The sequence below is a fragment of the Filicampus tigris genome, chromosome 10 (assembly GCF_054856515.1).
Source record: "Filicampus tigris isolate MCC_2025a chromosome 10, RoL_Ftig_1.0, whole genome shotgun sequence".
Lineage (NCBI taxonomy): Eukaryota > Metazoa > Chordata > Actinopteri > Syngnathiformes > Syngnathidae > Filicampus > Filicampus tigris.
In genome coordinates this window covers 4,491,835-4,517,500 of record NC_141226.1, presented here as the reverse complement: position 1 = coordinate 4,517,500, position 25,666 = coordinate 4,491,835, and the positions used below count along the sequence as shown (strand labels likewise).

General features: G+C 41.2%; 1 long non-coding RNA gene across 1 annotated transcript in view; it reads left to right on the top strand.

Annotated features, from left to right (window-relative positions):
• Nucleotides 1–7,197, top strand: part of LOC147140426 (uncharacterized) — a 21,511-nt gene extending 14,314 nt beyond the window's left edge. The window contains exons 2-3 of the long non-coding RNA XR_015088452.1: nt 6,527–6,738; nt 6,809–7,197. This is a non-coding gene — a long non-coding RNA (uncharacterized LOC147140426). The remainder of the gene's footprint in view (nt 1–6,526; nt 6,739–6,808) is intronic.
• The last annotated feature ends 18,469 nt before the right edge of the window (nt 7,198–25,666 follow it).

Below are 25,666 nucleotides of genomic sequence, written 5' to 3'. Positions count from 1 at the left end.
TAACGGGTGATTTTTCTCACTATGAATTGTATTGTAGAGCATGACGCAAACCACTTTATCTTCAAAAGCCTAGTACATGTTCATGCTTTAAAAAAAAAATACCAGTAAAATCTGCAGAATGAAAAACTTAATTTAACATCAACCAGACCCTTTGATGCTCAAGTAAAACATTTTCAAAAGATATCTTCTATTTACAAAATAAATAAATACACACACATATATATATATATATATATATATATATATATATATATATATATATATATATATATATATATATATATATAAAATAAAGTATTTTATATATATATATATATATATATATATATATAAAATAAAGTATTTTACAATGGAAACAGGAAAAAGCAAAGTAGAATTCCAATGCAATGCAAACATTCACCCTGACTAACTGCAGCTGTGTGTGTGTATATATATATATATATATATATCCATCCATTATCTGTACCGCTTATCCTCACAAGGGTCGCGGGGCGTGCCGGAGCCTATCCCAGCTGTCTTTGGGCAGTAGGCGGGGGACACCCTGAATTAGCTGCCAGCCAATCGCAGGGCACACAGAGACAAACATCCGCACTCACAATCACACCTAGGGGCAATTTAGAGTATCCAATCAACTTACCATGCATGTTTTTGGAATGTGGGAGGAAACCGGAGTGCCCGGAGAAAACCCACGCAGGCACGGGGAGAACATGCAAACTCCACACAGGGAGGCCGGAGCCGGGATCGAACCCACGACCTCTGATATATATATATATATATATATATATATATATATATATATATATTACATATATATATATATATATATATATATATATATATATTACATATATATATATATATATATATATATATATTACATATATATATTACATATATATATTACATATATATGTAATATATATATATATATGTAATATATATATATATATATATATATATATGTAATATATATATATATATATATATATATATATATATATATATATGTAATATATGTAATATATATGTAATATATATATATATATATATTACATATATATATATATTACATATATATATATATATATATATATTACATATATATTACATATATATGTATTACATATATATTACATATATATATATTACATATATATTACATATATATATATTACATATATATATATTACATATATATATATATATATATATATATATATTACATATATATATATATATATATATATATATATTACATATATATATATATATATATATATTACATATATATATATATATATTACATATATATATATATATATATATATATATATGTAATATATATATATATTACATAAAAGCACAGAGAAGTATCCCCCTGTAACTCTGTTTGTGAGCTGGATGCATCATATTTGCCTCTTGAGAAATTCTATATGAATTCACTATTAGTATTCTGTTCTGCCTGCTACATGTGGCCCACTTCTCCCAGGTGTGCGAATATAGATTGACCAGTATGTTTATCTGCACCGTTTCAATGATTTATTTCCCATGGTGACTTAAGAACATGACCTTCAAATGACATGCTTTCGATATCCCTACAACCACGATGAGGCTATTCCTAGAGAACATATCAAACATGCATCACTGAGGGACTAAGATGAGGATATATTCACACATTGAGTTACATGTCTGTAGAGTATGAAACTGAATGCAGAAATGAATGACAATTCTGATCATGGTTAAGAGTAGCAAGCTGGTTGTTGGTGGAAAAGTTACTGAACCTTGAACTTAACATGTGGAAAACAAAGTTTTGGCATGGGTCAAGCTATTATAACCTTATACATTTTGCCATGTATTGGGATCAGGATGCAGTTTCAAAGTGTTTTCATATACAGTCAATGCTGTCCGCTCGAAGAGACCCCGGTGTATACTGTATTCACTCCCGGAAACAGTCGTCAGCAAAACGGAAGTCCGTCATTGAAAGACTGAAAAGTCCTAAGGTACTGCGTGGTTAGTGACGATTACAATGATGGACGAAAACACACTTCCTTGAGTACTTAGTCCATCTTTTTTTTAAAGTTTCTTGCTATTAGTCACTAAAACAGGTGTCCGTCAGTGACGGATTGACGGACCTCCCGTCAGTACTGATGGAATGCCCACCTCTGTGTATGTGTATCTTTGTCCATGGACATTGATTTTTAGCATGCGCATTATCTAATGTTGACAAAGCCATCCAGCAAAAGATGTGCTCGAACACAGCACAATTATGGTTCTTAAATGCTTAGGAGTTTCTCCAAATATACATTGAGACAGTTTGTTCCCCAACTCCTGTGAGGTTGGCAACTGATGCTAAGTTTTAGCTTTGCACAGGACGCAGGCAAACCGCTCAGCCATTTTTCCTGAGTTTAGTGAGCGTGAAGAAACCACGACGTGGGCATGTACATGAATAATGAGTGTTGAATCCACGCAAAAGAACACTGCCAGTTATATAGCCTTTGCCAGTCAAAGGTATATTGTAAACATGTTCCAAGGACATCGTAGTCATTTGCATGCAATAGCCTTCGCCAGTCAAAGGCTATTGCATGCAAATGACTACGATGTCCATGGAACATGTTCACAATTCCCTTGCCCCAAGAAAAGTAGAGGCGAATGTCTGACGACCGTTTGGCAGACATTTGCGACCCTGAACGAAACCTGACGAGAGCGCAACATTCGCTACCTTCGTGTGCACTCGTAAATGTTTGCCGCTCTGTGGGATAGGGGATGTAACAATAATGGGGTCAATTTATTTAATTCACCTTAATTTTACCGCCTGCAATAAACGCAAACACCCCTTAGGAGCAACACATCTGTTTTTTGATTAATTTCAAAAGGCTTAAAGAGATGAAACGTCTCTGGAAATCAGTCATTAGTTAGAAGGATGGTACATTTGAAGAGTTTTGAGTGAGTTTTTGAAACTTGTAGGTTAATAAGTCTTATGTAAACACACGGTACACAATGTCGTGTTATGATCCATGTTTATTCTCTAAAAACATTTTATTTTTGAGACGAATAACATACACTTCAATCGGACGCTTATAATTTATTTTACCATGGCATGAGAGCTGCAACATAAGGATGAAAGAGCCGCATGCGGCTCCGGACCCCTGATCTAGATAATGCAAGCTGAAGACTCTAATGAGACAGAAATACAAACATAAAACAGATCTGCAATATCTCGTAGGGTTCTTCTCAATATTTTATACCCACGAAGTTTCATATTTTTAATGTTTCTGGTCAGTCACACAAAGAAGATATCTGCAACTTGTAGCTGCACTTTATTGGGGGGTGTGAGAATCCCTGGAATGTGTGTGTATCCAGAGTGGGGGTCGATTTCCTCCACTTTGGAGGCATACCAGCATCCTCTTTGGAGACGAAGGAATCTCTTTGTGGCTTTTGGAATGTTCAATCGGGGGAAATATTGATAATCATTACACCTGATTCATTTGGATCCTTTACAAAGGCAAGATATTTAATGGTCTAGAAATCAAATTCATTAGCCCCTTTTCTACCAACAAGCCCAGGAACATTTATTTCCGGGTAATATAAATCCTGGTAATAAATGTTCCCGTGGGCCAGGTGTTTAGCATTTCCACAGCGACTTATAGTTCTTGGTAATTCATGCAACTTAGTTTGATGATGTATGCGGTATACTGCATGGCCCCTCCTATCCAGAAAGTAGCAGGACGAAGCTGAAGGCCAAATAAGTAGAAAGAGATCACAAAAAGACGACAAGCCCATGTCATCATGTGTTGAGACACATTTCGCCATGATGGAGGTAAATTCGCTGCTGCTTCTCCTGGTCTTTCTGTTCAAAGATTTTCTTAAAGTAATTCATTTCACGTGAAAGAGAACAGGCATTGATTAGTAACACATGAAGACAATGTACGAGGTGCCTTCAAAACGTTTTTAGACTTTTTCGTAGGGACGCTATTTTTCCTCGGACAAGCATTAAACTCTAGTCCCCTTCAAAGCACTCCCCTCCAGCTGCAATGCACTAGTTATATCATTCCAACAACTTCTGGTAGACCCCCTGGAAGTCCTCCGATGTGAACATGTCCACGACCCTCGTCACAGCATCTTTTACCTCCTCAATGGTTTCAAAATGACTACCACTGAGGTAGGGCTGTTCGATTTTGCCTAACAAGAAAATACCGATTATTTTCTCTCAAACCCTATTTTACCATTACGATTTCTTTGTAAAATAAAAACAAAAAGAAAAATGAAGTATTTTGAATGTCTTTTATTTAAACTTAATCTTTCTTTCTTTGAACTCAAAATGCCAGTTAATTTGACTTAATACACACAGAACAATCCATTGGGATTAACAGCATTTTACTTACACAATAGATTTCAGATCTGTTTTTAATCAAACCAATAATGAAAGAAGAAAGTGCATATACCATCTGAAACAAAATCATCAACATGAGAGAAGGTAGACAGTCAAGTCTGTAAACCAAACAGTCTGTCAGCAAGTCATTTTGCCAACCAGCCAGTGACTAGCCTTTCACATTTCTCTTGCTTAAGTATAAATCAATGATTAGTGAAAAACTGTCACTCAATAATACAATGCACTGTCAAGCTAAAGTAGCCGACGTATGCACCGGCTGGCCACAGGTCCGTTGTAGAGGAGAAAAAAAGGGACGCCTTTCAGACGTTGAGTTACTTGCTCGCGGGTTGTGTTGTACATGCGGGGCACACAGTACACTACAGATCTATATTTGCCCGATTTATTAACCAAACGCTCACTTGCCTGAGCAAATAGCAGAATCGCCGGTAGCCATGGATGGTGTTGTAGTTTTTTCGGTATGCACGCTCGTAGGAGGAAGCAGAAATGCAGAGGAAACTACGGTGGCTTAGATACACCAAAAATAAAAAATTGAATGTGCTGATTCGACCGTTTTTAACATCGCTTTATCCAGAAAATTCGTCTTCGGTTCAAAATCGCTTAATCGAACAGCCTTACTCTGAGGTTTTCCATTAGCTTGGTGATCAAACAAAAGTCACAGTGAGCAAGGTCTGGACTGTAGGCAGGGCGAGGAACTGTCTTGATATCCATCTCGGTCAAACAGTTGGAAAACCGGAGGGACTTGTGGTCTGGTGAATTGTCATGGGTGAAATGCCACAGACACGATTTGAAGAGGGCCAGCCTTTTGCCTTGGGACAAATTTAGTACAAGTTTTCTGCATGTTCAATTCATCATGAATAATTGTGTGCATTGTTCCCACACTGACTTCAAACTGAACACTTATTGTCTCTATTGACACTCAACAGTCCTTATTCATAAAAGTACGAATTTTCCCCACCAGCTCCAGTGTTCCGACTTCCCTCCCCATCCCACACCTCTCATCGTCTCTCAGACAGACTCTCTGCCACCTTAAAGTTTTGTTCCAATGGAACACATTCAAGTAATAATCTATAAGCAGTCTGAAGCAGTTCATTAAATCAGTGTAACATTCTTTCAAAGCGTAATGCAAAATTTTATAGCGTATCACGCTTCCGAAGTGTCCTGCATTCTGCAGTTGGGAAGTCAGCTGTGACGAGCATGGTTTAAGAGCTCATCTCAATGTCCACGTACAGCTGTCTCTTTCAACCTGTAATAACAAAAATTGGTATGTTATCTCATTAGACATATAGTAATGACATCAACATTTCAAGAGTGTGGGATTATTATAACTAGCCCAACGAAAAAAAAGTCTCAAAACTTATTGGAGACACCTCGTCCATACAGTTGAGTTAAGTGTCCATGTTTTGTCATCATGATGTTGAAATATATTCAGATAGAGCAAGTATACACGTTCCAGTTGTGTGTACATTTAAATACAGATATCCACATGAATTTGGCGGTGGTTATTTTGCAGTGACTGGCAAGTCTCCTCCTAGCGTTTTTTTGCCATGAACGGTTCTGATTGAGCAATCACCGGAGCGAGGAATTCTTGGCCTGTCATGAATCAGCTATTATATGTTGATTACAGTAGGTTGGCCATGAAACTGTTATTTTAGCGTGATGTGTAGGCTGCTGGGACTGTTATTTTGCCGTGAGTCATGCACTGTGCATGGTTCCTGCCTCGCTTCCAATTCTTCTGTCTCTTTCCACAACATTTTCAATTTGTTTTGTCACTGAAAACAGGCTGTTACCAGTCTAACCTTAACACTAGAACTTCCATAGGCTGTTTTTTTAACCAGGAAGCTGAGCTATTGTTATGTTAAAGTGTAGTAGCCCGAGAAGCCACCCCCTACTTTGCAATGCAATTACCCACCCCCCTCACACCACTTCGTTGACTATTTGTCTATTCCTAAATTTTGTAAGCTTTATTTGGGTTTTTTCCCGACTCTGCATTTCAGTTTAGCGGGGGGCCAGAAAGTGGTATCAGAACACCACTGGTATCTATGTTTGCGTTGTATTTTGTGTACGTGCATGTGAGTGTGTAAAATTACTGTGAAATAAACATTTTTTCTTTCTTTTTTCTTTCCCTCTTTTTATTAGGTGTTTTCAACAACTGGTGCCACGGTGACAGTGTATACTCCCAAACGAAAGAAGATTGTCTATGTTCTCAGCATCATGCAATCTGAGGTTCACACGGAGAATACCACCAAGAGAAAGCCAAATACCATCACCCTCTACATCACTACAAAGTGCGGTGTGGACTCGATGGAGCAGATGGTGCGGTGAATATACTGTCCGAAGAGGAACCTGAGGTGCTGGCCAGTCGCCGAGTTCTACAACATGATCGACATCGCAGCACTGAATGCACATGTTTTGTACCAGGCATGCACCGGGCTGAAGGAGGAGAGACGGCCAAGCTTCTTAGCAAAACCCGCACATGAGTTGGCTCACCGTTATATAGGTGCGAAGCAGGCAGAAATGCTTCACCGACAGCCAGCTACACAGAGACCTGGCGAAAAAAAATTAAGTGCCAGGTGAAATGCAACTGCAACAGCAATTATGCCACCAAGCAATGTGTGCTCTGTGAAAAATACATGTGTGGAACGTGCAGAACACAAATGCCGTGGGCATGTGTACAGTGCACTGTCATTCTGTAACACACACATACGCATGCACGCACACAGACACGCACACACTGCATGGGGACAAAGTATATTTTTTAATTATGTGTGGATATGTTTTTTGTTCTGTGTTCAATAAATCTCACAAAAACTCCCATATGTGATGATTTCTTGCAAAACCATCATCTTAGGAACAATGCAAAAAGCAAACAGCGCAAAAGGAGCATGCACACACCCAACTACTGGGAAGCTTACAAAATGTAGGATTCTCTTCCAAAGAAATGGTCAATGAAGTGGTGGGAGGGGTAATTGCATATCAAAGTAGCGGGTGGGTTCTCTGGCTACTACACTTTAACACAACAATAGCTCGGCTAATCCCCTGACACACACCCTCCCTGGGTTAAAAAAACAGCCATGGAAGCTCTGGGGGGTTTCAAAAATCCTGGAAGTCCTTGTGTTAACCATAACCCTCAGAGCAGGGCAGCAGTCACGGTCAAATGTGGCAAATAAGGTGTTGATTACCCCTCTCTCGACCAAGTTCTAGCATGCTTCAAGACAAGCTAACGCTAGGTGGCGAGTTGCCGGTCACAGCAAAATAACCTCTGCGCATTAATTTTGTTGACGACTGATCACGGTTTTCGGACAAACAAATTCACATTTTGTGTTTTAGTCTGTACCTTGATTTGTGTTTCCTCCTTCCTTATAAATAGGACGTGAACCAATTAAAGACTGTGATGTGGTTGGAAGCTTGATTGAAATTTATCAAGATTTCCACTTTTATTCAAAAAGTCGTTCAGATACAGATTTGTTTTCCTGTTTGTCTGTGTAGTGGTAATGTTTGTGAGAGAATTCGACAGTTACGATGATATCATGTTTAAAAGTGTATTTCTTTGATACTCCTCTCGTGACATTTAGTTAGGGTTGCCAACTGTCCCATATTAGCCGGGGCGTCCCGTATATTGGGCTAATTTGGTTTGTCCCATACGGGACCTCAAATGTCCCGTATATTGACTATAAACTGACTATAAACAGAAAACTGCAATCTACAGATCCTAGATCAGATAAAGCGACAATCTCAGATCAAGCGTCAATCACTCCACCTGTCATCCAATGACAGGCATCATCACGTGCATTGTAAGCCCGCCCTATACAGCGCAAATGCACCAAATCCTGCAAATAATGTAATGTGTAATGTTGTCGGGTCGGTTTGGCAAAGGGAAACATGGATAAACCTGTCAGAAAGAAAAGACTGTGCAGTTACAACAAGCAATGGGAAGCCAAGAAGTCATGGGTTAAGCCTGTAAGTGGAGACTCAATGAAAGCCTTCTGCACTTTATGCCGCCGGGAATTTTCAATAGGACACGGACGGAGGTGAAAATGACCTAACTCAGCATGCTAGTACAGAAATGCACAAGAAAGCTACGCTAGCGAAAGGTGCGAGCAATATCGGTGCATTTTTTGCTACGTCTACAGCAGAAAGTGACAAAATAGCAGCCAGTGAGGCCTCATATGTGTACCATATGGTAAAACACGGACTCAGCTACAACAGCACTGACTGCCTTGTCAAGCTCAATGGTGCCTTATTTAATGACTTAGATGTTGTGAAGAAGATTCGGCTGGGAAGAACAAAAGTTGAGATGATTACAATGAATGTTTTAGGACCAAAGACTGTCAAGGATATTTTGGATGATCTGTTCCCAATCGAAGGTGAGCCAGTGTTCTTTTCCTTGGCCACAGATGCTTCAAACAAGGGAAACAGGAAAATGTTTCCAGTTTGTGTTCGATATTTCTCTGTGTTTGACGGAGTTCAGTGCAAGTTACTTGACTTTTATGAATACAGTGATGAAACTGCGAATGGAATACATCAAGCTCTGATGAACTGTTTGGAAAAGCATCAGCTGTATATTAAAAACATCACAGCCTATGCGGCAGATAATGCAAATGTCAACTTCGGAAAACATCACTCCGTTTACCAGTTACTAAGCAGCGTCAATAATCGCATTCTGAAAGCTAATTGTCAAGCGCACATAGCGCATCTGCAAGCGCTCCTGTGATCAGCTGTCAGTAGATATTGAGACTATTGTTATGAAGATCTACAGTCACTTCTCAGTATCCGCTTCACGAAGAGAGGAACTGCGTGCATTTTTTGCTTTTGTTGACATTGAATGGCGTGAAATTCTGTGTCATGTTTGCACACGATGGCTCTCACTTCATCCAGCTGTTGACCGTCTCCTCCAGAGCTGGCCAGCTCTGACATCGTACTTTAGGTCACTTGGGGATACCTGTGCTATTGCACTGAGAAGGATTTTTGAGAATGAAGAAAAAACTGCTGCTGTTGAGATTTACCTGTGCTTTTTTCACAACGTGGGGTGTGTTTTTGACCAGCTAGTAAAAAAAAATGGAGGAAAACAAGCTTTGCGTCACAGATGAATACGAGGAAGTCCAAAAGTTCAAAATGAAGATGCTTCAGCGGAAACAGGACAGATTTTTGGATACCAGACCAAGCAGCTGATGGACAAGCAAGTGCCTGCACAGAAGTCCAGACAGCAGGAGGACTTTGTGAAGTTCTATGACTCTGTCACTTCAAACCTTGACAAGTGGTTTGACTTCTCACAAGAAAATGTAATGATGAAATTGAAACCTATTGGCCTTTATGAGGAGCTCTCTTTCAGTGACCCGGAGCATGTGGTGACAGCCCTCAAACTGACAGAAACTGTCAATATGGACCAACTCTATGAAGAGTTATGTTCAAGCCAGGAGGAAATACAGAAAGCCAGGCAGGATACCACAAAATCAACAAAGGAGAAGTGGGCTGAAGTTTTCAAGAAAGCTGGAAAAGCAAACCTGATCAACATGTTCAAGATCATCTATTTGTCCTCAGTGTGCCAGGCTCAAATGCCTTTGTGGAGAGGATATTCTCTCTGATGGCCATTAAATGGTCAGACTCAAGGAACAAATGCAGCACAGAGCTGATCAAAAATCAACTTCAAATATCAGTAAACTGTTACTTGTCATGTCAGGACTTCTCTCTGGCTGCGCAAAAGGACAGAAGACTGCTTGAGTCAGACAAAAGCAGACAAAAGTATCCATGGAAAAAGTATCTTTGGTGAGCCACACTCCCCATTTACATTTCAGATTTCTTGTACCTTTTTGATGAAAAGAGCCAAATGAGGTTTCATATGAGGTTACATGTCGTCACTGTCCTGTTAAAAACACTTGTCCATTTTTTCCATTTTTCTTATTTTTACGTGAATGGGGTTTTCACATTACAGACATTGCATTAATGTGAAAATTTAAAAAAAAAATCAAAAATTCATACATCATGGTCACACCACCGTGGCACCATGCACCTGACCATTATTTAGGAGTGAGAAAGTTGGCAACCCTACATTTAGTTGAACTCATCCACTCAGTTTCCATCTCAGTAGAATGTGCTGTGTAAAGTGTGAAACAGGATGTCTGAAATAGAAGACTGTCAGCCCACAAACAGGTGCAATGTGCAGAAAAGAGGAAGTATCACTGGTTTCGCATGTCTGTATTTCAAAATGCATGTTGCCTGTGAACCGTCTTATGGATTGCCGGTGAACATAAGGGCACAGAGGCCTACTATTTTTTCCAAGGCCATCACACGCTGTCTAGCCTCCTTCGTTGCACCACAGTATAGTCAGGTTATGTCTTATGTGGACGACATTTTGGTGGCTTCCATGTCGGAAGAGCAATCCAAGACTGATACTCTGGCATTGCTCATTTACCTGTGTGAGAAGGGAAATAAAGTGTCAAAACATAAAATGCAACTTTGGAAAAACAAGTGGTGTACCTAGGTCACACTCTCTGAGCTGGGGCGCGTTGTAGGAGACAAACGAAAGGAAGCAGTCGCTAAGGCCCCAAAACCATAGACAAAGAAACAGATGATGTCATTTTTGGGCTTGTGTAATTATTGCAGGGCGTGGATTGCGAATTATTCAGAAATCACCAAGCCGCTGCTAGACAATATCTATGACAAACCTATGGCGATGCAAGACCAAGTAACATGGTGCTGTCATGGCATTCGAGGAAATAAAGCGGGAATTGATAAACTCATCAGTACTTGCTTTGCCAAATTATGAAAAATCCTTTGACCAAACAGTAACAGCAAAGCAAGGTTTTATGACATCAGTGTTGATGCAAAAATATGTAACAAAAATGAGGCCTGTATCTTATTATTCACAACAACTTGATCCTGTGGCTAGAGCTACTCCTGAGTGAGTCCAAGCAGTGTTGGCCGCAGCGTTGGCGGTTGAGGCATCAGCGGAAGTAGTGTTGTTCCATCCTTTAACTTTGAAGGTCCCACACGCAGTCTCTGTGCTGCTCTTAGAAACGAAAATGACATTTTTGTCACCAGCACGACACATACACTGCACCGCGCTTCTCCTATCACAGGTACACATTAACATTGTAAGGTATGGCGCCTTAAACCAAGTGACACTTGTGCCCACACCAGTAGATGGCACGCCACACGACTATGGTATCCAAGTCCAAATCCAAGTCCAAATTTCCACCAAACCGCGACCTGACCTAACAGACATTCCTCTCCCGACTGGAGATGTTGTTTTTGTTGATGGAACAGCTAGCAAAGGGGAAGACGGCCGCAGTAGGGTGGGATATGCAGTTACGACACAGACCAAGGTTTTATTTCAAGGAACGTTGAAATCAATGTTCTGCAGGAACAGCTGAATTATCAGCCTTGATCCGAGCATGCAAAATGTTTCAAGGGAAAGTTGTAACCATTTGGACAGACAGCCAATACGGCTGGGGTTCAGTGCATGTGTTCTGTCAACACTGGGCAAACCGAGGGTTCAAAACCACAACAGGAAAAGAAGTCTCCCACAAGGCATTACTTCAACAGCTACTAGAAGGCAGTGCAACTGCCTAAAAAAATTTGACAAATGTGACAGGAAATGGCCCAATCACAATTGGCAACCGCTTAGCTGATAAAACTGCTAAGGAAGCGGCCCACAGGATTTCCCCAGTTGACACAACATTAGCACATGAACTGCTTGCAGCAGAAACACAGAACACAACACAAGACATTTTGAAGTTGTGACAAAAACAAGCGCCACATACAGAACAAACATTGGGAAAACAAGGGGGCCAAACCAGATGACACAGGAATAGGAAAATTGGCCGACGGTAAGCCATGGCTACCTAAATCCTTATTTGAGTGGGCAGCAAATTTGACACATGGATTGAGTCATCCTGCGATTGGCTGGCAACCAGTTCAGGGTGTCCCCCGCCTACTGCCCAAAGACAGCTGGGATAGGCTCCAGCACGCCCCGCGACCCTTGTGAGGAGAAGCGGTACAGATAATGGATGGATGGATGGATTGAGTCATGTGTCAACGGGGTATGACATCACAGGTATACCAGCACTATCACACACATGGATTTACACATTATTCAAAACAATTTTTGCAGACGTTGTATAATTTGTTTGAAAAACAATGCACAAGGTTATTTAAGGCCACGAAGTGGACGATTTCCAGATCCACCAGAACCATTTTACACTATACACACGGATTATATTGAATTGAACAAAACACAAGGGAACTGGGTGAACTGTTTCCGAGTACCCACAATGATGCGAAAACTGTTGTAAAGGCTTTGTGTGAACGCATAATTCCAACATTTGGTATTCCGTCTGTAATCAGAAGTGACAATAGGACACACTTTGTGAACAAAGCAGTTACCAGAGTGGGTGAACTGTTAAACATTGAATTGAAGCAACATTGTGTGTAACATCACAGTCAGCAGGACTAGTGGAAAGAACCAATGGAACAGTTAAAGCCAGACTCATTAAGACCATGAAAGAAACAAAGAGACAGAATTCCCATTGTGGCCACAGGAATGAGGATAGTACCTACGGAAAGAAAAATGCTGTCCCCATTCGAGATTTTGTATGGACGATCATATAGACTTCCTGACCTTGCCCCAGAGCAGCCAGAAGCAGGGACTTCTATCCCTGTCCACATGAGGAAGCTGTTTGACCAAAAAGAAATGCATAAGCACAATGACTTGCCGGTGTGTTCTGCTCCACAGACGTGCCAGGTCCAGATTGGAGACCTGGTCTTCCTCAAGGTGCTGAGACAACCCCGTTGGGACAGTGAACGCTGGGATGGCCCCTTGCAGGTGATTGCAGCAAGTCCAACTGCTGTAAAGATCAAAGGGCATGACGGCTGGATCCACCAGTTCAGTTCCCTGTTGATGGGCCTAGTGAGGCCAGTCCCTCGAAGTAGGATCAGCTCCCAGTGCGCTGACTGCGCACCGTCAAAAGACCACAGTTGGAGAGAGGGTTTTCCGTGCTTGCACACCCCTCTCCGGAAGATGGGGCAGACCACAGGCCGGAGGCTGACCGCAGTCTTGTCAGCTAAGTACATTGTTTGCATCTTCGCAGGACTGTGCCTGGTGGCAGTTGGCACACAACCTCGTGACCAAGGAAGCACCAACACAGAACAATCACCTAGTCAATTTTGACTTGACCGAGTCGTAGACTGCAGTCTATGTCTATTCTGGAAAACCTGCAGCTCCTGACGGACAAAACTGGTACATGATTCATGTGACTTCCCTTTCTCAAGAACTTTCCATCACCATACCTATGAACCAATTGCAGTCCCGCCAGAGCAGGTTTAGCACAGTCTCAGCGGTTCCAGATATGTCAGTGGGAGATATGAAAGAAAAATATCCTGAAGTGACTCAGATGAGTCAGTGGCGAGATTATTGGTTCTATCTGATGAGTGCCCATGATGCAGATAATAGAGAATGGATGTCTTGGTCAAACTATATAATTTCGGTTGAAGGTGAATATTGGTCCAACCCCCATAGAAATCAGGGAGGGTTAAATTGGCACAACAAAATATCCTTTACAATGATGAAGTCCAACGAACCCACCGTAACCTTTGTATTGCAGCCAATGTCGTCCCTGCCTAACGTGGACAAGGACAACTGTACCATGCTCACGCTATGGAAGTGGAAGCAGGGGCCGATCCACACGTCCCAATTAAATTGTGTCATAATTGGCAGCCACCCATCAATAGTGATCAGTCAGAGAGAAAACATCCACCAGTTGTTGTCACCTCCCTTCGAGGGTAAATGAAAAAACAGGCGCGTGGTGTTAAAACACACTTTAAGGGGGAAGATATTGAAACTCTGTTAAAAGAAGACACAGGTGTTGGGATCAACGATAACCTCTTCCTTGAACGAGTGGTGGCAGTAGCTAAATCATCAAAGAAAGATTGTGTTGTCTGTATGAAACCACATGCTGCTTTGCGAGTTGTGGAGGCAGTTCCACCTGAATGTGTTCTCAACATGACCCGGGGTCTGTCAACTTCCTCTTTTTGTTCAGCATACTCTGCTCATTTTCCTATTGTGCAAGTAGAGACCAAGCCGATGTTGTTTCATCCCCCAACTTCCGGGGAAATTCACGTTTTAAACGAGACAGCTGTAGCCGCACTGTGCACTGATCATGGCAGTATTGACCCCACCATGTGCACCACTAAGACTTGGCGAAAACCTCTCACTAAATTCATTCGACGGTCTCAGTTGTGGTGGTATTGTGGCGGAGGAACATTGTACTCTAGATTATTACCCTATTGGACAGGAACAGGTTTTTATGTCACTGGAGTCCAGCAAACAACTTCCTACATTGTCAATGATGATGTATTGACACTTAACAGTACACACAGGGCAAAAAGAGATTTGGGCAGCGGTGATTCAAAAATTCCGATTACACAGAACAGTCCTGTTTATTTTGATGCAATTGGCCAACCCCGAAATATCCCAGATAAAGATAAATTATTAGATGAAATAAGCGCAGCGTTCACACAGTTGCCATTTATAGGTTATCTTTTTCCTATTATCACGTACAAGCACACCGAACTAATCAATTATCTGAATCACAAGGTTAACACTTTCACAGAAGCATTATTTACGCATACAGCTTCACAATTTGCAGAATAGGCAGGCATTAGATGTGATATTGGCGGAAAAAGGAGGGGCTTGACTTTGCAGACCACTTCAGAAGTAAAATCGATGACATAAGATCCAGTCTTTTAGCCCGTCAAAACACAAGTTTTAATAAACCCGGACAATCATATTTACATGAGGAAACACTGGAAAGTTTTGCCCTGGTTGATGCAAGGACACTTGTTCGAGTTTTCTCCCAGGTAAACCCAACAACCTGCCTTTTGGATCCAATTCCCACATTTCTTTTTAAGACATTTTATGGATTTTTTGAAGAACAAATTTTAAATATAGTCAATTGCTCTCTTCAGACAGGCGTCTTCCCCGCTGCCTTTAAAACGGCGGTGGTGAAGCCCCTTCTGAAGAAAAGCGGTTCTGACCCGAGTGTTTTTAATAACTACAGACCCGTATCCAACTTACCGTTTTTAAGTAAGATTTTAGAAAAACTGGTTTTCATCCAGTTGAATCATTTTTTAAATACAAATAATATTTTGGAGAAATATCAATCTGGTTTTAGGATGAACCACAGGACGGAGACTGCTCTTTTAAGGATCTTAAATGATATTAGGTGCACTGCAGACGTGAGAAAACTCACAGTCTTGGTGCTACTGGATCTAAGCGCTGCTTTTGATACAGTAGATCACCAAATTTTATTAAATAGACTTAAAAATCTAGTGGGCATCTCTGGTACTGTTTTTGACTGGTTTTATTCCTATCTCACAGACCGATATTTCTTTGTAAGTATGGATACTTGTTCCTCTAAAACTCATGAAATTAAATGTGGGGTTCCTCAAGGTTCGATTTTAGGCCCCTTACTTTTTAATCTTTATATGCTTCCCCTCGGGGATGTCATCAGGGGACACGGCATCAGCTTTCACAGCTATGCTGATGACACGCAGCTGTATATTGCCGTGTCTCCTGATGACACAGGACCCATTGATACCCTTTTAAATTGCATTTTAGATATCAAGTCATGGATGGCAGATAATTTCCTACAGCTCAATGAGGACAAGACTGAGGTTTTAGTTATCGGTCCCGAAGGTCAGAGAGAGAAGCTTTTACCAAAACTACACATTTTTAATCCCTCACACTGTGTGAAGAACCTTGGCGTCATTTTTGACTCTGAGCTCAGTTTTATTCCTCATATTAAAAATGTAACCAAGATTGGTTTTTATCACCTTAAGAATATCGCCAGAGTCCGCCCGTTTCTCTCTCAGGCTAACACGGAAGTGCTGATGCATGCCTTTATTTCCTGTCGTTTAGATTACTGTAATGCCCTGCTCTCTGGCCTCCCGAAAAAGAGCATTTCACCACTGCAACTACTGCAGAATTCAGCCGCTCGGGTGCTGACGAGAACCAGAGGGCGGGAGCACATTACGCCAGTTTTGAAATTGCTGCATTGGCTCCCTGTGTGTTTCAGGATCGATTTTAAAGTACTTTTATTAGTTTATAAATGTGTTAATGGTCTTGGGCCATCTTATTTATCTGATTTGCTTTTATCATACCAGCCCTCGCGGATCCTGAGGTCCTCTGGCGCCGGCCTTTTATTTATTCCAAGGGTGAGGACCAAAATGCATGGCGAGGCTGCATTCAGCCATTTTGGTCCTCACCTTTGGAATAGCCTGCCAGAGGATGTCAGGTCTGCAGAGACTGTTGATATTTTTAAGAGGAAGCTCAAGACACACCTTTTTAGTTTGGCTTTCAACAACTTTTAAATAATTTATCTTTTCTTTTGATTGAAGATAATTCTATGTTTTGCTTTGAATGTTTTAAAGCACTTTGAGTTGCATTTTTATGTATGAAAAGTGCTATATAAATAAAATGTGATTGATTGATTGATTGTCAAATGATTAAAACTGGTGATTGTTGTACCTACATCCCTCTACACACATTGTCTAATGGATCGTTAACAGAAACGCTTACACTGCTTAGAGCTAACAGGGAGAAAACTCAGATTATGGAATGAGTTGAACCAAACGACTTTTTGCAATGGCTACAGGGTACATTTGGAAATTGGAAAAGGATAGTTGTTGCTATAGTTGCAATTATTATCTGCGTTCTATTAATGTCCTGTTTGTGCATCTCTTGTGGTATTCCCCAATGCAAAGTTTGTACTGCCAAGATGATGGATGCTGTTGAATTGAAAGTAGCTGCCCAGGTTATGATAGCCATGACTGAATACCAGCAGGTGCACATAGACTATGATGATGCCAATGATTTTACTGATGATTATTCTACTATTGTGTAAACCCCTTTTTGATGACTTCACAGAAAAGCAATGCAGTTGTGAATCTTTGGCTTTTCCGGGTTTGCCTTGTACATACATGTATTGGACCAAAAACAGCTTTAGTGCTGGCTATCTTTTGTGTTTGGCTACTGCTTGGGGCGGGTTCCTGTCTTTTCCCATTGGGTTTTTGGCAGTTTTCCTCCCACTCAAGCAATAGCTTGTGGGTGATATGAATGTTTTATTTTATTTTAACCATGATATACAGGAGGGAAATGTGAGAGGAATCGACAGTTACAATGATATACAGGAGAGAAATGTAAGAGAAATCAACAGTTACAATGATATCATGTTTAAAAGTTTATTTCTGACTTCCGGTGGGGCGGTGGAGGGACATGGACGTGTAAAGTAAGAGCTCCCGCAAGCCAACGTCTTTAACTCTGCGAAACTCGAGATAAATACAACCGATCGATGTCGGCATGAGGTGAAATGCAGCTGGAATGTTGACTTGCTGAAAGGGAAGGTGATGTAATCATGGTTTTGACGGGACATGGACATGTATGCAGTTGGCAAACGGGAGACTGAGATGTCATAATGACTGGTAAGAGTACCTTAATCCTTACTGGGTTAAATCTCATTGCTGGACAGGGCCCCTCTCTCCATGGGAGACCTTCCCCTCAAAACAGGAAAATGGTCAAATTGAGAGGTGGGTTGTTGACTCATCTTTGTGGAGGTCGTTTTGTTTGAGTATAGTTAGGACTAGTTTGTTGGTTCTGTGTTGCTTGTTCTAGGAATGTGGTGGAATAAACAAAAATTGTAAAAGAAAAAAAAAGTTTATTTCTTTGATACTCCTCTTGTGACATTTAGTTGAACTCACCCACTCAGTTTCCATCTGATTAGAATGTGCTGTGTAAAGTGTGAAACAGGATGTCTGAAATAGAAGACTGTCAGCCCACAAACAGGTGGAATGTGCAGAAAAGAGGAAATATCACTGGTTTCGCATGTCTGTATTTCAAAATGCATGTTGCCTATACTGAATAAAAGGCAAACGAAAGGGCACAGAGGCAACGGTCTGGAGCAACCACTTCGTTGCCCCTGCCGCCCCTCGCGAGCGAAAAAGCCAATCTTGGCTGGTCTGAGTTGCTTTTTACAGTCCTCTAACAAGGCTTGTCTCGGTCTTTCAAGCTGAATTCCCAGACAATGTTTCATTTAATTGTTTAGATTTTCTTCGCAAAAGAAGTTGGTGAATTCATTGTATTTCTCAGTGGTGAAGATCTCTTGACTGGTCTGTTTAGAAGGACAGGTCATAGATCATAGCAATCAGACTGCATTTTATTTTAATGTATTGTCATTTTTTAATACAAAGTATTTTGACGTAAATTTCGACTTTACAGGTGAAATCCGGAAATTCGTTGTACATCGCCAGTGTAGGAACCGAACTCGTTCGTAAAATGAGGACTCCCTGTATTTAAATCTTGTCAATTCTTTCTCTCTGCTGCCATTTTCAGGCGGTGAAATGCGACTATGATTAACGCATTAAGGCCTTAAGCACCTGGTTCAACAGCTCCCCAAAATGTAAAGTTGCCTTTGGAATTACCCTCGAAAAACCGACGTTTTCCCAGAAATTCAACAATCAATTAATCAATCACATTTATTTATATAGCACTTTTCATACATAAAAATGCAACTCAAAAGTGCTGTGCAATAAAAATGTCCAAAACACATAAAAGGAAGACCCGCTATGACAAACCCAGAGACACGTATCCGCCGATACATCAGCACTCACACATACACGCACACATTAAGCACACAACCTGATAAACTGTGTTAAAAAGACATGACAGGGCACAGAGAAACCATATGAGGAAAGAGTACCCAAGGGGGGCGCTCATTCACGCTGAGGGGAATGATGACCCATGGCCACAGGGAGTGCCACCATCACCGAGACCCCCGGCCTAGACCAGCCGGGGAGACCCCACACCTAATGTAGAGGCCCCCGATCACCTGGACCTAAGGAAGCCCTGCGGTGACACTTACAAAATAATTAATATCTCAGCCCGTAGCAGCCAGAAATTCCAAAAGAATTGGAGAGCTTACACTTGGCTTTCACACAGGCAGAGTTTATTATTATTTACTGTTTTAATCGAAGATGTAAAAATAACGTGCCAGTGCAAGAGAAGCTCGAAAAAATTCTCTGCGGTCTTGCAACACCGCCTCGTGTATATTCTGATGCATTAAATTGGCTAAGAGACGGAGAATTGGATTTGAAAAAGACACAGACGTATCTGCTCTCCCGGCTTTAAAGGTAGCAACAGTGCCCCTGGCTCTAGTGGTAGAAACGTGGTGATGCGCTCCCGTCCTTAATGGGTTAAAAGGGCTATGCGTCGTAGAATTAATCCAACTCAAGTTAACGTAGGAGTGAATACATTCAACAAAGTAACTTTTCGCAGTATTTGAAAAGTAAGTGTAGTCTGACTACTTGATAAGTAAAATAAACGCCAGAGATATCCATTCCGTCCCAGGAACGGAACGGTCCGTTCGTTCGTCCCAGACGGACGCCCTTTTGTGGACGGATGGACGGAGGATGAGAAGTCTTTTAAAAAGGACTGCCTAAGCAAGGACGGAAGTGGGTTTTCGTCCGTCCCTCTATTCGTCCCTAACCGACTGAACGTGTTGTGTTGGATTATTTTTAAAAACAAGACGGCTGTTCCCTTCTTCACCACGGAGCTGCCTTCATTAATTGCCTGCACACGGCTTTTCATGTGCTTTCCAGCAGTCACATTGCACAGGCATAGTCTGCCCTTTAGTGGTTCAACACATGTAATACCATGGATAATGCCATAGGAGTCAGGACGCCATTTCACTGACTGACAGAAACATGCTCTGCCTGGCTTGTGTGTGTAACACAGGAAAGCAATTTTCTTTTGTTAACTAACTGTTAACATTTAGTACCTTATCCCTTTGCATGCAAAGTATGTCCTTGTGTGGGACATCTTTAGACCATACCAGCACCAAAGTACATTTAAACGACCGGGATGTGGAAGTTTCCTCTTAAAATAACCTTGCGTTATTTTGCAATAATTATTTTATAAAAACTGAAAACATCATCTATTATCACACAAACGTTTTGCAACAAAATGTAATAGAGCTGGGCCCTCCGTCCCCGGTTTCCGTCCGGCATATTCAATCACCCCAGGTGGTCCCATTTGGTCTGAGTTAGCCAACCGGCGTCGAGAGCGGACTTTACCGATGCCACGTCACATGCAGGTGCCGCACTCCTGACACGCGGTCGAGTAAGGAAACAATTAAAAATAAAAGAGTGTACAATGTGGTGTACCTTGCGGTCCGACAGACGCAATGACGTGTCCCATATTCTTTTTATTTCACCAATACCAACGCTGTGCATGTGTGTGTGTCAGTTGTTTTTGTTTGATATTTTTTCTTTGTTTGGCGGCGTGTCTGCTCGTGCGACACCTGCGTGTGATGTAAAGATTGCATAATCGACGCCGATTGGCTGTCGCCGGCGAAGAATGGGCCGGGACCACGTGGGTCGATTGAATATGCAGGACGGAAACAGGGGACAGAGGGCCAATGCCCAGCTCTGAGTATTTCATTATGACTCAATCTTAAATATTCTCCTGATGTCCCCTGGCTTGCTCTGGTCCGCGTCATCATCATCATCATCTTCACCACATCATGACGGTCTTGTGTTGGCAGCTAAATGCTATCTTGGTGAAACAGTTGTAAACAATTCAATCTACTCATGATACTCCCAGCCGGTAAGTAGATGTGCACAGGAAATTAGCCAGCTAATAATGATCTTTAAATAACACAAGGACAGAACCGCTTTAAAAGGACAATGTCGGCTGGGGTCGGAGGACAATTATTTTTATGAATAAGGATGGAGGGATGAGGACGGAAGGGTACCCAGGTCGCAGACGGAGGATGGACCGGCAAAAAAAGGGTAAAGTGTCGATCTCTGAGAAACGCATTAGATTAGTTTTGTAATGTACTATATTGTAACGCGCTAATGGCATGACTGGTTACTATATAATAAGATATGGATGATGCAGTGAAAGATGATAGTAATGGTTTTCATGACTGGGTGTGGGATTATAAGGCAAAGAAATGATTATATGATAGTCTTCCTGCTCCCTTAAAACACACACTAAGGTACACACAAATGTCCATCTTCTTCACAGTGATCCTTGCCTCCTTGGAGATTTTATAGTCGATTCCCCAACCCCAAACCCCACCGCCCAAGACACTAATTGCTTTGCTGGCCTCTCAATGTAATGGCCCCATATGGAGTAAATTTTACCACTGGGCCATTGCTAAACCTATGACTAAAGATTACAATATTGATGGCTCCCCCACTCCTCTCTGTCTCATTTAAACACTACTTTTTTTATGGCTGGCAATCATTTCCCTCCAGTTATCCTCTGATGTTTGCTACCGCTAGGCTCACATGACCCCATGCAGTGCATAGCAGGGGCCCTGTAGATAATTATTTGCCTCACAGTGGCACTTTTTCTTCTGTTTGGCTGACTCTACCAGTTAAAAGATTTCAGCTCATTTGTTTTTTTTTATTTTTGGAATACTGCAAAATCTAAGCAAGAGTATTTAAGATTCATGATGACGCTAATACAGTACAGCATAGTGAAATGGAATTCAACTCTCGGTAAGCTATTGAGAATATAAAAGACAGTACTTTAGAGAGTGAGAGCACACATTTCCTAAGAAACTCAGCAGTGCACAAAAGCACTTGACCCAGGGTTTGGCTGTCAGATCATAGGCGGGCTGTGTTCACACCGAATCCAGTGGACGATACCTTGATGCAGCCCTGTTCACAAATCCATTTCACAGTCAGTTTAACAGCTCTCTCCTGGAGGAAATCTTCCTTCCTTCTCACCACCATGTCTTCAGGGGAGACCAAGCTTCTTGTGAAATAAAGTTCATATTTCTTTTGTTTATTGTAGAGAAAAGACAATATCATAGAGTGAGCGTGTGCAAAACAATAGGTTTACTGTTCTATGCCAAGGTAATAGACTCATTCTCTCTTTATAGCACATTCATATACAGCACGGTATATAAGAAACCAAACTGGGGCTGACACCTGACTCAATAAAAAAAAAAAAAAAAAAAAAGTAGCATACACACAGTGCTTATTCACACTCAGTCATTTTTTGTACGCCATGGGCACACTTCTCACCTTAAGACGTGTTTGATTGCCGATCCCGGCTCAAGTGCTCAACTGCATCATTTCTTTGCCCCAGCATGCCAGTCATTAAGATCACTAGTTAATCTGCATAATCAAGCAGAAAATCTTAAAATTAGTCATTGAGTCAAGAAAGTTGTGGTGCTACTGGTTTGTACTATGAAGTGATGGCACGGGAAAACATGCTGAAGGGGAATGAGTGCAGCGCGATGTGGGAGGAAGGGGAAATTATGCCGAAGGTGGAACTTGCCCAGTGTGAGTGTGCCCACCGCTGATGTAATAGAAATGGAAGTCAACAGGGAGAGTTATCTGCAAAATTGCAGTTTGAAGTAGGTCCATTTCCAGAAGTGTAAGTGTGTACTCGAGGCATCAGTGTTGTGTAGTGATTATTGAGATTGAACATCCCCCGGCATGGAAAGCCAGGTTGTACGTGTCCACAATGTCCATATCTAATCCATGCACTATGTGATTGCACTCTCACCGACTCTTCACATAACCACAACTTAACCCTGCACCCACAGTGTTTACATTTTGATAGAGATGTGGGAGAGGTTTATCTGTCAAGTTGTGCTTTTACAGGTGATTTGTTTTCTCAATCTGAAAATATTGTAAACAATCAGAACGAGAGCCATTTATATGTTTCTTTGTTTATTTGAAGAACTCTGCGGTAAAAATATTTAACATTCAAGCCAAGTGAAAAACAACTGGACACAGAATATGTTTGAACGTCCTCGGGGTGAATATATAATATATTCAGAAGTATATAAAAAAAAAATAATAGTAATAATAAATAAATAAATAAATAATCTCTTTTCTGCTTGGATTCTGATTAAGGTGGCTGCTCTTTTCAATGAAGGATTTCCCACATGGATTTGTGAAACAAAACCACTGCCCTGTCAAATTACCGTCATAGCGCTCGGTTTGAAAAGGACTTTGATCTTACAATATCAGAATTTGAAGGTTTCTAAATAACGTAATACATAATAAGCATGAATCTAGATGAGTGTTTTGCTGCAAGAGTCAGTTTCCCCTCTTTGTTCCAATTGAATGTTATAAAAATTGACTTTTTGCTCCCAATATTAAAATACACCTGTGCTGAACTATAAATTATTAACACAAAGGATGAGCATGTAAATTTTATAAGGTAAATAAAATAAATACACCATGATGAACCATCAATTTTCAGTCATCCAACCATCATTTAAAATCTACTGTTTGTGACATAGAACCTGTAAAAGTCATTTTAGGATGTGTATTTTTTAATCCTTTTGAGATTTGGAAGTACAATTTAACTGAGTTAATGTGGTTGAATTAACTAATGAGAAAGTTTGCACAACATGAATACCCAGAACAATAACCGACAGCATGCATTGAACTAAGAAAAAAACTCTCTAAAATAGTGTGTGATTATTTAGAGTAGGAACACTTGCACTCAGGTATGCAGTATTTTAGTGTGCTGGCAATAATACTTCACATAAAACTGCCACTTCACCCTCTCCCACATTGTTTACATTGTCACAGAGATGTGGAAAAGCATTCCTGTCGAGTTGTGTTTTTTGCACCGAATAGAAGCGTGTGATCCCATCACAAGTTGTCACTGGACCACGTTCTAAAGTCAGATATAACATGGTGTGCTTAGAGCTGTCCACTTATGACTGGATCACCCTGAATGCTTGTGAATTCAATATGTACATGGCAGTTGGGGGAGTTAGCCTTGAACACGGTGCTGCATGCAGTGCAATGTATACCAAAATGCAGGCAATCCAAAAAGCATACCCTGTTTCCTCAAAAGGGTAACATTTGTCCTAAAAAACACCACAAGGAAGACAAAGGTGTTTTTTTTTAAGATCTTTAAGAGTTTTTAATGCATTTGACATATTCTACATCACTTCAATCCAGGAACGCCCAAGTTCGGTCCTCGAGAGCCCCTATCAAGCCTGTCTTAAAGAGATACTTGGGTGAGCTTAACATTGGCACTTATATAAAAGGTTTGCATATACAAATGACATCAGTACTAAAATTCTGCACCCAAAATAGATTTAAAGGCTTTTTTGTGATTTTTTGTAATAACGACAAATTGCCCCGCCCCTTTTTGGGGCTGGGCTTGTTATTTTTTCGGTCTCAGCGGTCTACATCACGGGAGGGAGGCAAGCGTGATAATACTGCTCGCTTTGTCAGTTCTGTTGTCTAAAACAACAACCGATCGCCACCAAAATGTAAATGCACATTACTACTCTTGTCCACCTGTGAAAGTATAAAAGTGTTCTGCACAATAGTTTGGATTTATTGACATAAAATGTGATGTCATCATGATCACCTCCACAAAATCAAAAATACTGTGGCGATCGCTTCTCCACTTACACACGCTGAAACGAACAAGAGCACGAACCCCGACTAGTTATATTCCTCACATTTAGCAACGCTAAACTCGTGTCAACTCTCAGAAGGCAGACGGCGATTGGCAGCGGGCAAGCAATCGGGCAAGCATGGATCGTTATACCCCCGGCCTTCCCTTTCCTCCCGGCTAACAGTAGAATAACGGTACAGCTAATAGCAACAACTAGCTTCCGGCCGTTAAAACAAAAGGCGTTAGGGCAACAACATTAGCTCCTTACTGTCCGCGCAGCGTGTGTAGGTGATCATGAGCCTGTGCCTTCATGTCGCGGGGTTGCCTCCCAAGCAGTCGCGCGCATTGTCCCACACCGCTTGCAGCTGTGAAAGTGAAGTGGCGTCAGAGTGAGGTAAGACCTTATCGAACACCGGGGTTGTCTTGAACGTGCGCATCCGACTCCACGGCCGAGTGTGGCCGCATTGGAACGCACCATTTCGGCTGTTACGTACCATTGGACGGCGTGTTGTCGGTCGAAAAACTGTGGCCATTCCTCATCTAAATAAATGTGCACGTCCACTCATTCCCACTTCAGTCTCTGTAAATATCCCGACTGGTGTTAAATGCCTCGCCCGTCCTAACTGTGATCAGCAAAGAAGCAGTGTTTTTTTTTTTGTTTTTTTTAGCAAAGAAGCAGTATGCGCTCGTCCCAGCATAAATCTATGTAGCTGTGCTCACTTCCACATTTCCTCATCCTCATATAAATCAGCCACGGAGAGGTTAATCCTTTTGATATGTTGAAGTGGTCATTAGTAGGGATGTCTACATAAATTTTGGTGCCAATTGATCACAGT